Source organism: Pyxicephalus adspersus, chromosome 1, assembly GCF_032062135.1.
Source record: "Pyxicephalus adspersus chromosome 1, UCB_Pads_2.0, whole genome shotgun sequence".
Classification (NCBI taxonomy): domain Eukaryota; kingdom Metazoa; phylum Chordata; class Amphibia; order Anura; family Pyxicephalidae; genus Pyxicephalus; species Pyxicephalus adspersus.
In genome coordinates, this window is record NC_092858.1 from 55,231,619 (window position 1) to 55,239,521 (window position 7,903).

Consider the following 7,903-nt stretch of genomic DNA (forward strand, 5'->3'; position numbering starts at 1 on the left):
TTGGAAGTGATATCTGTACAAGACACTTTATATCTATTTAACTTCATCTGGAATATCTTTATTGGAGCGCTAGTACCCGGGCAAATGAAAAAAGGAAAGATTTGTTAACAAGCAAAATACAGAAATAGATGAAAGCCTGACACCCCACTGATTTGGATCGTGTTTAAAGTCATCATTTATAGACTGTGCAGCATGTCCAATTTCAATATTAGTACCTAATCATTACCAGATAAAGCATCATAGGATGATTTTCAGAATAAATGCCTCTCATACACTACATAAGGCTAGAAGAAACTTGCTTTGCCTTCTTGCATTCCATGGCAATTTAACAGTTAGATTAGAAGATTTTGTACCCAGTGTTGTAACATACATGCCTTGTTATTGAGTTTCCACTGGCACCACTTAAATAAAAATGATTACTGTCAAATGTTACACATCACACAAGACAGAATGATAATAGATAAACATAATAAATTAGGAAACATTATTAGTTCCATTACTTTTGTGCCAACTTATTCAGTGCTTTACAGAATGCATTTCACAGTGCACTGCAGTCCCTGCCCTAGTTCTGATCCAATGCTCCAATTCCCTACTAGATAGGCACTCTTATGCATTCCATGGCTAGCATTAGCCTTAAAACTGTATTGCAATTATTATTAGAATAATTTGTAGTTTATAGAAGATGGCTTTGTGTAAAGATAGCATGGACTGTGCTCATATCACAGGAGGTTACACGAACATTTAATTTTTAGCAAAATCAACTGATCTTTTCTGTACTTGTTAAAAATGTTCTTACAAGTAATAAGAATAATAACAATGCAGTCATAACTGTGATATAAAATATTTTTGTTTTGAATATCATTTAACACAACCACTGGATGTTAATGTTACTAGTCACTAAACTCATTACATGTGAATGAATATGCTTGACATTGCAGTACATATTTTTCCCTTTTTCTCAAGCTAAGGGTAAGAATAAGATAAAATAGTATTTATTTACAGTTTTAGGCTAGCAATGTGCGCCTGTCCTTTGACCAGCTAATTTGGAATAGTGCATTTCATTATATTGTAAGGCATTGTTAGTTACATGTATTGCTTAGGGTTTTAGCATTTTTATTTGTAAACTAATTAAGTGTTTTTTGAAAAGCTAAAAAAATGGGATAGTATAACATTTTCTATGTATGGTGTACGTATGAAATGTGGTGATTTGAGAGTTAGATTGTGTTTTTGTTCTTATCACCACTTTCATATCACCAGATGTATAAAAACAGATATGAGTTTTATTTCTTAGATTTTGAAAGTAATGATTGAACTGTATTAAGTGACTATTAGAAGGGCCATTCACTTAAGTTAATTAAGTAACCACTTTCAATGTTGGATGTAGTTTCCATGGCCCCATACTCATCATGTATCCCTCTGTATATAATTCATTCATTTTGGAAGCTTTGCTACTATAAATACTTAATAACACCATGTTGTAAACAATGAGGCAGTGCTACACAAAGACTAGAAATAGTAATTCAGCAAAGTTGTCCTCACAATGCTTTTTATTAGGTGTTTTTGAATGTGCAGTTGTAGATGATATTGTGTGTTTTGACTTCTTGTGGCATCTGATTATATATGGCCTGTGGGTTTTGACTTGAATGCTCTGTGTGTCCTCTTTGTGCTTTTTTGTGTGTCTCTGATTGTCCTTGCTCTGCCTTGGTGATCTCCACTTGTATGTGTGTTGTCTGCATGAGCGCTGTGTGTTTTGTATGTGCTGACGTGTGCAGTGTCATGGTTTGTCTCTATGGCTATTACTCTGCATTCTGTCTGTCACTTGTATGTGTGTTGTCTGCATGAGCGCTGTGTGTTTTGTATGTGCTGACGTGTGCAGTGTCATGGTTTGTCTCTATGGCTATTACTCTGCATTCTGTCTGTCACTTGTATGTGTGTTGTCTGCATGAGCGCTGTGTGTTTTGTATGTGCTGATGTGTGCAGTGTCATGGTTTGTCTCTACGGCTATTACTCTGCACTCTGTCTGTCTGTGCTTTGATTGTATGGGCATTTGGCTGGGTATGTTATGTGTGTGCCTTGGGCATCTGCGCTGTCCAATGTGGCACAATATCACAACAAGAAGGAGAATATATTATTGTTAATAATGTTCATTGCCAGCATATTGCACAGCACTGTACAATAAATAGGGGTTGCAGATGGCAAACCTGCACACATGACACATACAAACAATGAGACGAAAGAAGAATGGGAAAAGGATCCTGCTCAACAGAGCTTACAATCTATTGTAACATTGCAAAGAACAAAGGTGGAAGGTAGGTAGGATGTAAATCTAGTTGGGGAAAAAACTGAATGTGTTAAAAACCCTCCAGTTCCTACTGACAAGGAATAGAATGGATTCTTCTCTACAGAGCAGAGAATGTGCAACATTGAGAGGAGCAGGGGGATAGAACTTAGTCTTTGCTCAAGTGTGAAAAGTGAGAAACTTTTGGTCACAGCAAATGAAATGCTCTTCTCTCATACCATATACATATTATATACCAGTTTGTGTATGTGTGTACATTCTCACATGTAAATGTGAGGGGGGACTGAGGCACAACCCTTGTAAGAAACCCTTTGTTTTTTCCCTATGATTGGACCTATGAGACATTTATTTAAAAAAATCAACTTACCCAGTAGATAGGTAAATAATTACCAGCACATCTGGATCAAATGTCAGTTGAGGAAAATCAACCCAATTCCACCCATAATATGACTTTTTTTTGTTAATCCTGGTTTTTGGTATTTCCATGAAAATCTTTAATGGAAATAGGTGAAAATTAGCTAGTACAAATATAGAGACTCCTGCCATATAAACTGCATTAGAATGTTCAGAGCACACACAGAAGTATTTCTCAAACACAAGATAGGCTATAGCAGGGGTGTCCAAACTTTTTGCAAAGAGGGCCAGATTTGGTGAGGTGAAAATGTGTGGGGGCCGACCATTCAGCATGTACATGGGGTTAGTGTGGGTGTGGTCTGCGCGGGTCCCGCACAGAACATGCCCACCAGGGTGACGTGAGGGATTTCCCGTGCACAGAGCTGGGTGTCAGTGCCCGCTCCGTGCAGAGCATGTTTTTGAAATTAGAGTAGGCGTAGTCCGTGCAGATCCCGCACAGCTCACTCCTACTATAATGACGTAGGGAATTCCCTGTGCACACATCGGTACTCCCGTCCTGCCGATTATGCCCACCGAGTAGCGGGCCGATAATTGCAAGGCGGTTTATCAACTCTAATGAAATATAAAATAGCTTTTTTGTATGGGTGTATTTTATACTGTGGTCAACAGTGCTGGCGGGCCACATATTATTGATGTTATAACAGAGGCTGCGGGCCGGTGGAAAACTGAACACAGGCTGCAATTGGCCCCTGGGCCGGACTTTGGACAGACCTGGGCTAAAAGATATCGTATACATACAGCTGACGCCTGCACTCTGTGCCTGTGTTATGCACTCTTGACATAGAACAGACAGAACTAATGTCCATTTTACCCCATAGGCCCTTCTCATTGATATACACATTATGCAAACTGTATCATTGCTACTCCAGATCTTTCACAATCCTAAAAATGCTTATTATTATTTTTACACAGTATTTATATAGCGCCAACATATTACGCAGCGCTGCACAACCTCCACAGTCATGTCACTAGTTGTCCCTCAAGGAGCCTCACAATCTAATGTCCTTACTATAGTCAGGTGTCATTAATACAGTCTAAGGTCAATTTTAGGGGAAATTAATTAACCCTACTGGATTTTATTGGGATGTGGAAAGAAACCCACGCAAAAACGCGAGAACCTGCAAACTTCATGCAGTTAGTGTCCTGGTCAAGATCTGAACCTGGGACCTAGCACTGCAAAGGACAGAGTGCTAACCACTGAGCCACCATGCTGCCTTACACAAGCAATATCCCTGGGGGGGGGGACTCTTTACCAGTTTTAGCTTGGGTGCTACTGAACCTTGTCTCAACACTGACAGTATAAAAAGATCTTTTTCTTTCTCTGGTCAATGTCTAAATATATTACATCCTATTATATAAAATCTTCTGATTGCGGGTATCCTAGTATTCTGAGAATCCCTGTTTCTGACCACTGCTGTGATTTGGCATTTCAAGGGAGACCCAGTGTTAATTCTGGAAGAAACAGGAACTCGGTAGTAGAAACAGCCTTGAGCCCAAAATATACAGAAATGCTGTTTCCTGTTATAAGATCCTTGTCTTACAGATTTTGTCTGTTATTGAAACACCCACATTTAGAAAGTGTCTGCATTCTTTTGTCATGTCTGTATTAATAGGCAGTTGAGTCTTGAAGAAAATAAAAGTTTGCACCTTCTTGGCACTTACTCATGTCAAATGCAGTGTTACTAATTAAGAGCTTACAATTGCCAAAACATAATATGCAACTTCACAGAAATCTGTTGGTGGTGCTGTCAGATAACATGAACCTATTAGTACCAAAGGCTAAACTCGGCACAAAAACTTCAAATACATTATCATTTCCACTTTGTGTATTCCAAATTCTTTTGCAGAGCCAGATAGTACTTTGCAAAACAGAAATGACATCATAACTGTACTGCACATTGGCTTTACAGGGAACAGAGCCATGGGATGGATCCTGCAAGTCAACCTACCACTGCCTGCAGAAAACCATAGGAGTGGGGTAGATACAAGACCAGTCACCCAACACAAGGAAAGAAGGAAGCAGTGAGTGGTCTTGATTACAGGAAGCTCCTGGACTGCAATAAAAAATCTGCATACATTTACACAAAACATATCAGAATTAAAGAATATAATTGATGCTGGTCTTTAGATATGACTTATTCTGTATTTCAGCTTAAAATAAAGTCCGCAAAACAGGAGCAGTGGTAACTGCTTTCAAGTTGGCAAAGGTTCTTTATTTGTTACAATGTTTTAATTGGCAGATCTACTTGACATATCTTTTTTATATTATCATACATATTTTATGCCCTCAATATTTACATGGCTTTAAATAGTACTGAGCAGAAAAATAATTGCTATAAAGATCTGGGCACACCTTTGTGGAATTTTATGCACCTGCTTATCAATGGATGGTACAATAATATACATAAACACAAGGATCAGATACATCTCTGAGCTCAGCTTAATAACTGTGGTTGTGCTAGTTATCATTCAATAAACAGTTTACATGAATAAAACACAACGCAGCATAACATGCTCTGATTCACTGATCTCTTACCTGTAAAAAGTTACAAGGTAAATATGATACAATATTAAAACCACCTGGCTAATTGTGTATGTTGTCCTTGTCTATATATGACACACACACATCTGATCAGCCACATTCTGATGTTTATGTACCCATTGTAGGTGGCTTTTAGTGGTGGAGTTTGCCTGTGACTTTGCTGTTATGCCCCATGTGTTTTGACACCCTTCTGTCATGCCCAGATTACATTTTTAAGTGATTTGTGCTATAGTAGCTGTAACCCCACCACACACACATACACACACACACACTTGCTGCCTATTGGTACACATCTGTTGACAGGTGCAATTGTAACAGAATAACCACTGTAGATCACATTTGTCAGTGGAACATACACGTGCCTATGACTGGCCCTTATTTTTCAATCCAGCTGTGTGCCACCATTCAAACCATGCTACCACGTAAAATCCAAGTGCAAGTGTAAATCAAGTGTAAATTCATTAAAATTTTACATTTTTGGGACTATACATATACAATATCCCACACATATTAGGACATAAGAAGACACTCTGTACCATTACTGTTATCCACTTCAGTAAACTACTCCTGGATGTTTACCAAGAAATCAAGCAATGGTATTTAAACCCACATAATTTTGTCAGCCCTTCCTCCTTAAATTCCTTCTTTCCGTATAAATTGTCAACTGTAACTATTGTATAAAGTGCTGCCACTAGGAAAGTCACTGGGAAGCAACAACCTTTTTATAAGTTCTAGGATAGCGACGGAGCATAAAGCAAGTCATTTTATATGCATTGGGGCACAAATTTCATTCATTCATGTCCTTAACAAAACTGCTGTCATGTATATCAAGGGGCCTGCACATACTCGCAGCAGCCTTCAAGTTCTGCTGTTATACGGTATTCAAATATTGGTTTGTACAGATAGGTAAAAATCTGTCTCTTCCTGATAATGTCTTAACTTACCTGTCCTATCCAACCATATTTCTACTAGACATTGTGACAGCCATTATTAATGATGAGCCTAAAGTATTGTGAGGGCAGTTAGGTAGGAAAACTTTAACACCACCAGAAAGATCTGAAGCTTTGACCCTGAGAAAAAATGTGACAATCTGGCATATTACCATGGCTTTGATATTACAGCAGGTTTGTACAAACACCCGGTGCACACTGGTGCCTGCGCTTAATACTTTAAAGCATGTTTTAAAATTGTTTGACAGAGCTGCTCAGACTTCAGAAAGATAACATGAAAGCGGTATAGAGAAAATATATAGACTGCTACTGATGACATCTCCTACAATGTATACTTCATACCTGGCTGTCTGACTGTTTCTTCAGTACATTCATAGTCCCTGGGGGAACATACATACTACTGAAGACAGCCAGGCAGCTAGTTCTCACTAAATGAAGTCCTCAGAGCTCTAATATTTCTCTAAATACAGTTCTGCTGTTGGGAATTATATACAGAGGGTGATGTGTGACGGCAGGGAGGGAGGAGGATAGTTATTGACCCATGTAACTTTTACTGTTGACACATTTATTGATTGAATAGTTTTCCAGCAATCTTCACAGAATAACACTTTACATGTGCTGCCATTTATGTGCACAGCAGGTTTTCTCACCATTTGTGTCCATTGTTGTTTGCTTCACAGGGGACATGCTTGTGAAATGAGCTCAAGTTTGATTTATGATTTAAAGAATAGCAACTGAATTCCAGTACTCATAATCCTTTCTGACTGACGTGTACAATTTTTCTAAGCGCTTGTTCATACTATATTGGGAATTATAATGCTTATGATAACATTTGCTGCATGTCACAGTAGCACACATTAGGGAATTTTACATGCGTGTTGCAGTGCATTGCCATTGTTTGCTAATTGCAGCCCAACACACATACACAGTGTTCTGCAGCACCCTTTAATGAGCATATGCTCATTATGTTGCAATTTGCTATTTTTTGAAAAGTAGAACAGGACTTTATCTTTCCTGCATTGAAGTGCATCAGTGGCCAAAATGAATGGGCTACCTTGTTGTTTTATTAACATTCTTTATAGAAAAGGTAAAACAGTACACATAAAAACAACAACAACAACAACAGTGGAAAAATAAAGATATCAATGGATGAATCATATTTTACAAAGATAACAAGTCTTTCAATATAACCAGTCTGGATAAGCACCTAGTTTGTCTTAACACATGAAAAAACACCTGTGTTGAAGTGCACTGTGTTGTTCGGCTAGGCTTAATATTTCCCCAGTCTGCAGTTTTTTTTCCCCATCTCCAATTTTAGTAAAAAATTTCACACTATTTAAACTATCTACTGTAACTTTGCAACAGTCTTTTGTAGACTCTTGTAACTTGGAAGTGGTATCATGGCATATGTCACCTGTCTGTCTCTTCAACACATTGGTCCTACAAACAACACAACTCCATAGCACAAGATCTATTCCCAGTGATTGGACAAGCACATTGATGAGCCTATGCCCCTGATTCATCAAGCAGAATCGGATTATCAGTCGCGCATTCGCGATCCAAAATCGTACGCGATCGCGCTATTCAGCAACTGAAAAAGCTCGCGGCTGGAGCCACGCATCTCCGGCAGCTTTACACTGGCGAGCTTGTATTAAAAGTCACTGTTCCCCTAAAAAATCATTCTTTCTAATGGCACAC